The sequence below is a fragment of the Schistocerca cancellata genome, chromosome 10 (genome assembly GCF_023864275.1).
Source record: "Schistocerca cancellata isolate TAMUIC-IGC-003103 chromosome 10, iqSchCanc2.1, whole genome shotgun sequence".
Taxonomy (NCBI): domain Eukaryota; kingdom Metazoa; phylum Arthropoda; class Insecta; order Orthoptera; family Acrididae; genus Schistocerca; species Schistocerca cancellata.
Window position 1 is genome coordinate 109618606 of NC_064635.1, and position 8409 is coordinate 109627014.

The following is an 8409-nucleotide window of genomic DNA, read 5'->3' on the forward strand; positions in this document are numbered from 1 at the left end:
CCATATCCATAAAATGGTATATGTGATGCGTACAGAGCGGTTTTAAAGTGGATCAAACGTAAAAAGCTAAAGGACGGCAAGTCAGATAGAGTAAGGTCCATTCGAAGCACACTAATAAAATGCAGTCCACCCACAAGTGAAGTACTTTACAAAACGCTCGTCAGTCTGGGATCTGTTCTAGGCTGGACTGGTACAGGAAATAAAAATGATACCAAGAGTAGCAGCATGTTTCGCTCCAACTTCATTTAGGAAGCACGAAAGCGTCTGACTGAAGCTCATTCAATTTAAGTGCCAGACGCTGAAAGAGAAGGATTGGTTTACAGTTGAAACTCTGCGCAACATATTATGCCATTCTACATGCAACGAACATTCACTAAGTAGTGCAAAATATTTTTTTCCTTCTGAAAGCAGGTTAGCTTTAATCAGTGTGACGACCTTATTGGGAGGGCCTGTATATCATCATGCCTCTCTACTGGTCGACGTCAATGCCAATGTCTTGTTGCATCAGTGACCTCCCCGTCATCCACGTACTTCTCTTCACACAGTGCATCCTTCATTTCGCCAATTAGATAAAATTCGGAAGGTGTGAGATCCAGGCTACAGGGTGGATGAGGAAGAACAGTCCAACGAAGTTTTCTGAGCTCCTTTCTGGTGTGCAAAATTGTGTGAGTCCTTGCGTTGTTTCCATTCATGTTGTGGCAAACACGCTGATGTCAGTTACCTGAGGGTAGCACAATACACTTCAGAGACAACATCGAACGCAGGGACAACATCGAACGCAATGAGCCTCTCAGTGTCCCAGAAGACCGTCTTTTCTGGCTGAGGGTGTGGCTTTGAACTTTTCTTCGGAGGTGTGGTGTGACATCACTCTGTGGACTGCAATTTCGTTTCTGTTTCGAAGTGATGAACCCATGCTTCATGGCCTCTGACGGACACATACCTTAGAGAATCCCAGCTAGTGGTCAAGTGTATCAGTACTACTCATAACAGCAGAGAAGTCCAGTTGAGCAGCGGGATGTTCGATTGTGACTCTTCAACCACCTCGAGTGAGAGTGTCCGCACGTTCCAACACTGCAGGAGTCACAGCTTTTCGTCACCAGCTGCCACGCAGGAGATCGGACATGTTTTCCCTACCTTGTTCCGATGATGATGGGCACCTCGCTCAACGACTCACCGTGCTTTTATTCGCCGTCAGGTCTCCGTAGACTCTCTGCAAACGGTTATGAATATCTGGTAAGTTCTGGTTTTCAGCGAAAAGAAACTCAGCGACAGCTCTCTGCTTGGAACGCACCGCAATTATGAAGGCTGCGTATGGCGCCGCCGATAGGAACTTCATGAAAGTATTGGGGCAGAAGCGAGTATATACCATGATGTCCTACAAAAAAATTCTACTTGTTTTCAACCTAACTGGACAGAGAAAAAAATGTGTTACATTAATTATTGAACGTCCCTTGTAAAACTCGCTAAATTGCAAGTGAGTTGCTAAAATTTGTTGTGTGTAATTGACTGCGACTGTGGAGCGAAGTTGTAACAAAGATTCCCAATAAAATTGTTCGTGTGGATTTACAATTGCATCCGATGCGCTTTAAAAAGACAGGATGAAGTTGACAGATTATCTATATTCTAACATAGTTTAAGAACGAAATCATTTATTTCACCACCTTTGTGGCTATCGAGCAATCGAAATATTGACCAGACTTTTTTTATCCTTTTAATGATCCACTAAAACGCGTTTCAATGAATAGCTACCTATAAATCAGAGGTCGATAGGCAAGCTGCCAAAATTAGGTACCTTTATTCTGAACAAAGCTAATTCTGTGCGTTTAATACTGCTGCAGGTTTTCTTGCGTTTATGTATGCAGATCACGCGATCTTTACAGGCAAAAGTAAAGGATTAGTATAGGAGCTCGGTAAAAATGAGAAACTGTTTCAAAATGTTCAAATGTGTGTGAAATCGTATGGGACTTAAATGTTAAGGTCATCAGTCCCTAAACTTACACACTACTTAACCTAAATTATCCTAAGGACAAACACACACACCCATGTCCTAGGTAGGACTCGAACCTCCTCCGAGATCAGCCGCACAGTCCATGACTGCAGCGCCCTAGACCGCACGGCTAATCCCGCGCGGCAGAAACTGTTTAGTTAGGTCACAATTAAGAAAGAAAAAAAGAAGAAGAATGGAGAGAGAAAGAAACAGGATGAGTTAGTGAAGCCATTAAGAGATCTGATTGCACAAAGAAGTATGAATGCCATACAGCATTACTACCGTTGAAAGTTATAGCGAACTGACGCTCGCTACGTAATATCAGATACGGTAGACGACTAATTTTATTTTCAGGTATTGACTTCGGAACACCTCAGCCGTTTCCGTGAACAACGCTGAAGAGGAAAAACTGCAACCGTTCTCACTATTTTTGTAATGATGTTTTTATTTCTCAAACCTGACGTTTTCAATTAACGAAGCACGCGATCCGTAAACACTCACTATAAATTTACTTCTCATGATCACAATATAAGGAACCAGATAAATATCCGGTTTCATTTGTTGAGTAAACGGCTTCGGATCTATGAATGCTACGTTAGCCGTCGAAACGTTATATATGGTCTAATTATTACATGACGGTCGGTCGGTGCCATATATATATATATATATATATATATATATATATATATATGTGTGTGTGTGTGTGTGTGTGTGTGTGTGTGTGTGTGTGTGTCTTCATCTTAAACTCCGGTACCGACCTACCGCTATGTCATCTTCCTCAGCACACGTCCCTGTCGGCCGTAGTCACTTTCCGTGATGGGAGCCGCAACTTCTTACTAAAGTAGATGGAGCCGCAACTTCTTACTAAAGTGGATCCTCCATTGTCCCCACAAGGACTGAGTGCAGCTCCTTCGCCCTTTCCAACAGCGCTCGCAGATCCAGACGCTCACCCATCCAAGTGTTAGCCAAGATCGAGAGTGCCTAATTTCGACTGTACGATGAGAACCAACGCCGCTAGTGCGGCAAACCCGATGGCAGTTTTGTACATATAGTTTTTGTTTAGTGCAACTGCAGCTGAAGTAATCAGTGTTTCAGAAATAAAGCACTTTCAGCTACGTATACTTTTATGTGCAGGCGGATGACCCGTTTCGTGATGGGAAACCACATCTTCAGGTGTACATATACAAGATAGGAAACATACACTCAGCATTACGTAAAAAATCCCAAGAGTTATCCCAATAATCTAAGCTCTGTGACAACCAATATTACATACTCACACGTTACTAATGCATCAAGCCCGTGATAAAAGCCCACTACAAAAGAAACTGTGGCCCGCAACAAGCACGGCGTCATGGATAGATGGTAAACTGACATGTTAAAAGCACATTATTCTACAAAGAAAAGAGGAAAATGATTCTTCCTGGTACGAAGTGAATTTTCTGATCCACACGGCTTTCAACGTTACTAGCTGACTCTCCTTAATGTTTTTGTTTTCTTATTTCATCTTTCTCTTGTAGCTTAACGCGCTTTTAACGTTGATCTGTTTTCACCACATCTGTTTGATCTATGACGCCCTGCTTGTTGCCAGTAGCATTTTGTTGGCTTGGTGCGTAAGTTCAAAGCGTTTTTCCATGAGATTAATAAAAACGACAGATACACAAAACAGAGACTTTTGTCATCAATAATATATTCTCCGTCACTACTTACAGTAGTCTGGGGTAACGTCTAGATTCCGCGACTGTAGAGGTCATTTGGTATTGAGACGAAGAAGCCGTCGGAAAATGTTCGGAGCGTATTTTCATCCGGAATGGAAGTTCCTTGATGATTGTAGGATAGAGAGTGGGAAAGGTGAAAATCTGAGCTTGTAAGATCAGGTGAATAAGGTGGTTGACCTCCCAACCCAACTCCTGTGTAGTGTTAATCTAGCACAACCCGGGCTTGCGTTATCGTGGAGAGCTGACAAGTGCTAGAATTATCGCACAATCAGCTTAACAGCTCATGCATCGAAGCTGCTTACAAGAATAATATACAGAAGAATGGAAAAGAAAATTGAGAGTGCTCTAGGTGACGATCAGTTTGGCTTTAGGAAAAGTAAAGGGACGAGAGAGGCAATTCTGACGTTACGCCTAATAATGAAAGCAAGGGTAAAGAAACATCAAGACACTTTCATAGGATTTGTCGACCTGGAAAAAGCATATAAAATGGGGCAAGCTGTTCGAGATTCTGAAAAAAAGTAGGGGTAAGCTATAGGGAGAGACGGGTCATATACAATATGTACAACAACCAAGAGGGAATAATAAGAGTGGACGATCAAAAACGAAGTGCTCGTATTAAGAAGGGTGTAAGACAAGGCTGTAGCCTTTCGCCCCTACTCTTCAATCTGTACATCGAGGAAGCAATGATGGAAATAAAAGAAAGGTTCAGGAGTGGAATTAAAACACAAGGTGAAAGGATATCAATGATACGATTCGCTGATGACATTGCTATCCTGAGTGAAAGTGAAGAAGACTTAAATGATCTGCTGAACGGAATGAACAGTCTAATGAGTACATAGTATGGTTTGAGAGTAAATCGGAGAAACACGAAGGTAATGAGAAGTAGTAGAAATGAGAACAGCCAAAAACTTAACATCAGGATTGATGGTCAATGAAGTCAATGAAGTTAAGGAATTCTGCTACCTAGGCAGTAAAATAACCAATGACGGACGGAGCAAGGAGGACATCAAAAGCAGACTCGCTATGGCAAAAAAGGCATTTCTGGCCAAGAGGAGTCTACTAATATCAAATACCAGCCTTAATTTGAGGAAGAAAGTTCTGAGGATGTACGTCTGGAGTACAGCATTGTATGGTAGTGAAACATGGACTGTGGGAAAACCGGAACAGAAGAGAATCGAAGCATTTGAGATGTGGTGCTATAGACGAATGTTGAAAATTAGGTGGACTGATAAGGTAAGGAATGAGGAGGTTCTACGCAGAATCGGAGAGGAAAGGAATATGTAGAAAAGACTGATAAGGAGAAGGGAAAGGATGATAGGACATCTGCTAAGACATGAGGGAATGACTTCCATGGTACTAGAGGGAGCTGTAGAGGGCAAAAACTGTAGAGGAAGACAGAGATTGGAATACGTGAAGCAAATAATTGAGGACGTACGTTGCAAGTGCTACTCTGAGATGAAGAGGTTAGCACAGGAAAGGAATTCGTGGCGGGCGGGATCAAACCAGTCAGTAGACTGATGACAAAGAAAACAGCGTTCTTCCTTTCCGTTGTTCTTGGATTCCGTCTGAAAGACGTCTCAGTTGTTTGCAATAAATGTGAGAAGTAATGGTTATATCTCAGGGAAGCAAATCGTAGATCGTCCCTGATACACCTGATGCATAACATTACCTTTATTGGATGCGAGCAGGTCTATACGTTGAGTTGCTGCTTTGTTTGGGCCCTGCCATTCCTTTCTTTTCCTAATACAGATAACATTTCTCGTCATCATTAACGATACGAGCCGATTGATGACGGGCAAGCAGAGCTGCAGATATAGCCACCCGCTGATTTCTGTGATTTTGGCATAAAACATGCGGTACCTGTACAGATTTTTGAAACTTCTCCATTGCTTGAAAAGGGTGCACGATTGTGGAATGGTCACAGTTCAACACATTTGCCAGTTCTCGAATACACTAATGTGAATTATTGTGCATTAACGCTATTAAACGATGTTCATCAAAATCTGAAGGTCTTCCTGAATGTGTCTTGCTGAATGAGTCACTAATTTGAAAGTGGCCGAGCGGTTCTAGGCGCTACAGTGTGAAACCAAGCGTCCGCTACGGTCGCAGGTTCAAATCCTGCCCCAGGCATGTATGTGTGTGATGTCCTTAAGTTAGTTAGGTGTAAGTAGTTCTAAGTTCTAGGAGACTGATGACCCCAGAAGTTAAGTCCCTCAGTGCTCAGAGCCATTTGAACCATTAGAACTAATTTCAAAGCACTCGTCTTTAAAAAGAGAAAACCATTTTCTTTTCGTGCTCTGTCCAGTGGCATTATCCGCATACACGGCGCCAGTGTTTCTGGCTGTATCCGCTCTTGTCACTGCTCTGCTGAATATGTCGGAAATGTTCCTACTTCTTCACTTGGCACTCCATTTTCCGGCGTCCACATCTCCGGTCACAATTCCGAAACGACAAAAGAACAATATGTAAGCTAAGAAAGGCAACAGTGAACTACAAATAAATGTAGTAATAGATAAATAAATCCATAGCAAACGGAATACCAACATGCAAAACAAAAGCACTACCAATTTATGCGCCAACCTAATATTTTGAGAAGGTTGAGCCCCCACCTTCTAGTATCTTGGACTTAAAATGTTACAGATATGTGCATATTTCATATTCATTGTCAAATACAGCGCAGTTTATTAGGATAGGAATGATTGCTTTTTATCATAATGTCGATCGCATGTTTCTTATACTGTAGATGTTCACCTGATGATGTGAGCTGATATCTCGAAACGTCATGTACGGCTGAACGCGGTTTATTTCTGAAACAATTTTTACATATGTCGCAAAATTTAATTTTTAATGTCTTACACTTTTAGAAATGTCATATCCCTTACCCTTTCTGTCTCTCTTCTTTTTTTGATGACACTGCCGCCATTTGATCGTCATGATTTTTATTTTATAGTTATACGATTCAGATTTCGGCCTTAAGCGTTTTTAAAGTACAAAAGGTTGTTTATATGTACTTGAAAATGGTCTGAGGCCGAAACCTGGATCGCATAACAATGGAATAAAAATTATTACAATCAAATGGCGGCAACATTATTGAAAAAATTCACCATCACTGTGGCTCCAGCTAAAGTAAAAATTATCACCATTTTCTCTATACTCTTCGTGCATTGGGAAATGGTTCGACGTTCAGCAATAGAATGCAGTTTCATAGCGGCTTCTTCGCATCGCAATCAAGATAAATTTGTGTCGAATGTCTTAAGATATTAAATATTTCACACAAAAATTTTCTGGAAAAATGGCAGAAATTAATGACACTACAACCGTATGTGAAACGTCAGTGTTATTCATTGACGGCAGTTGTACGGTATGACGCGCCACCGCATTCAGAAAATTTTCATCATAAATTGATAGGAGTTTCAAGGACACTTTGGTCTCACCGAGAAACGACCAGGTTTTGTATGCCTGGCCAATATATACGCAAAGAAATCAAATAGCAAGAGGCATAAAGTGAACACAGTAGTTACGACTTTAATTCACAATTTTCGGTGAAATATCTACAACCAGCAACAGAAGAATGACAGTGATCCAAGCAAATGTCGCAATGAACACGAAAATTCTGAAGAAAAAATTCCTGACTTGAAAATGCGCTTATCCTTCGTGAGTGAAATTATAGTACGACCTCCAGCATGTGACCAGGTGAGAGAAGCAGGCGCCATCCAAAAAAACTCGAATAACTATAGGTAATCACTCATTTATGAAAAAAACTGGACGTGAAATGATTTACAATCTACAAATTTCTCGTATGAACATAAAATTATATCAGTCTAGATTCCACTGAAGATGCCTTAAAGTGGAAAGGCGAAACGCGTCTGCAGTGAATAAAATACATGGCAGCAAGAAGATGGCTTTTAATTACAAAAGATACTGAGAGCTGTATTTGGTAATAGTGTTCACCCACCTGGCCGATGACGGCGATCTGTTACCAGAGAGTCTCGCGCTTGTCAAAGGAGGACAGCACCTAGTAACCGGACGACTGAGACCTGCTGTTACGCCTGCGAAGCAATTGCTCGTCGACGGAGCGCTTCGTCGTCTCGTCAGTGAGGACCGCGGAGCGTGGTGGTGTGACCGGCGGACACAGTGGACGTTATTAACGAGCCCGCCCCGGGTTGACTTCACGGGACGGAGTCTCGCGCGCTACTGGCGAACCACCGCCGTCCATTCGCATCCGCCGCCAGAGCGGGCTGCTGTCGCCAGCGGCAGTTGCCGCACCCGCCGTCAGAGGCGCTGCTTCTGCTCATGCTGCGACTATTCTGGAAATGGTCTTCTAACGCATTAACAAATAGCGGATACAAATAACAGCTTGAACAATCGCAATAATGCATTAGTTTCGTACGAGGCAGCGCACAGATGTGGCATCTAGTGATTCGAAATGATAACTTTACCGTTGTCGTCTGCTGGCATGTAATACCTTGCACGAAAAACGAGTATGTGATGCCTTGGGTTTGGCTCTCATATGTAAAGTAATTGGTATAAGACGACATTTACTGAACAGTAGGTTGGTAATTTTGGTAAAAAGGAAATACTTTAGCTGTTGTTGTTGTGGTCCTGTGCAAGCTTCTTCATCTCTGATTAACTACTGCAACCTATATCCTTCTGAATCTGCTTAGTGTTCACATCTCTACGATTTTTTCCCTGTACGCTTTCCTCAGA

At 42.1% G+C, this 8409-nt stretch overlaps 1 protein-coding gene across 1 annotated transcript in view; it reads right to left on the minus strand.

Moving 5' to 3' along the window:
• The window catches only part of LOC126106385 (connectin), a 749467-nt gene extending 741589 nt beyond the window's left edge, over positions 1 to 7878 (minus strand). The window contains exon 1 of the mRNA XM_049912650.1: positions 7658 to 7878. The gene's annotated coding sequence lies outside the window, so the exon portion shown is untranslated. The remainder of the gene's footprint in view (positions 1 to 7657) is intronic.
• Between the last annotated feature and the right edge of the window lie 531 nt (positions 7879 to 8409).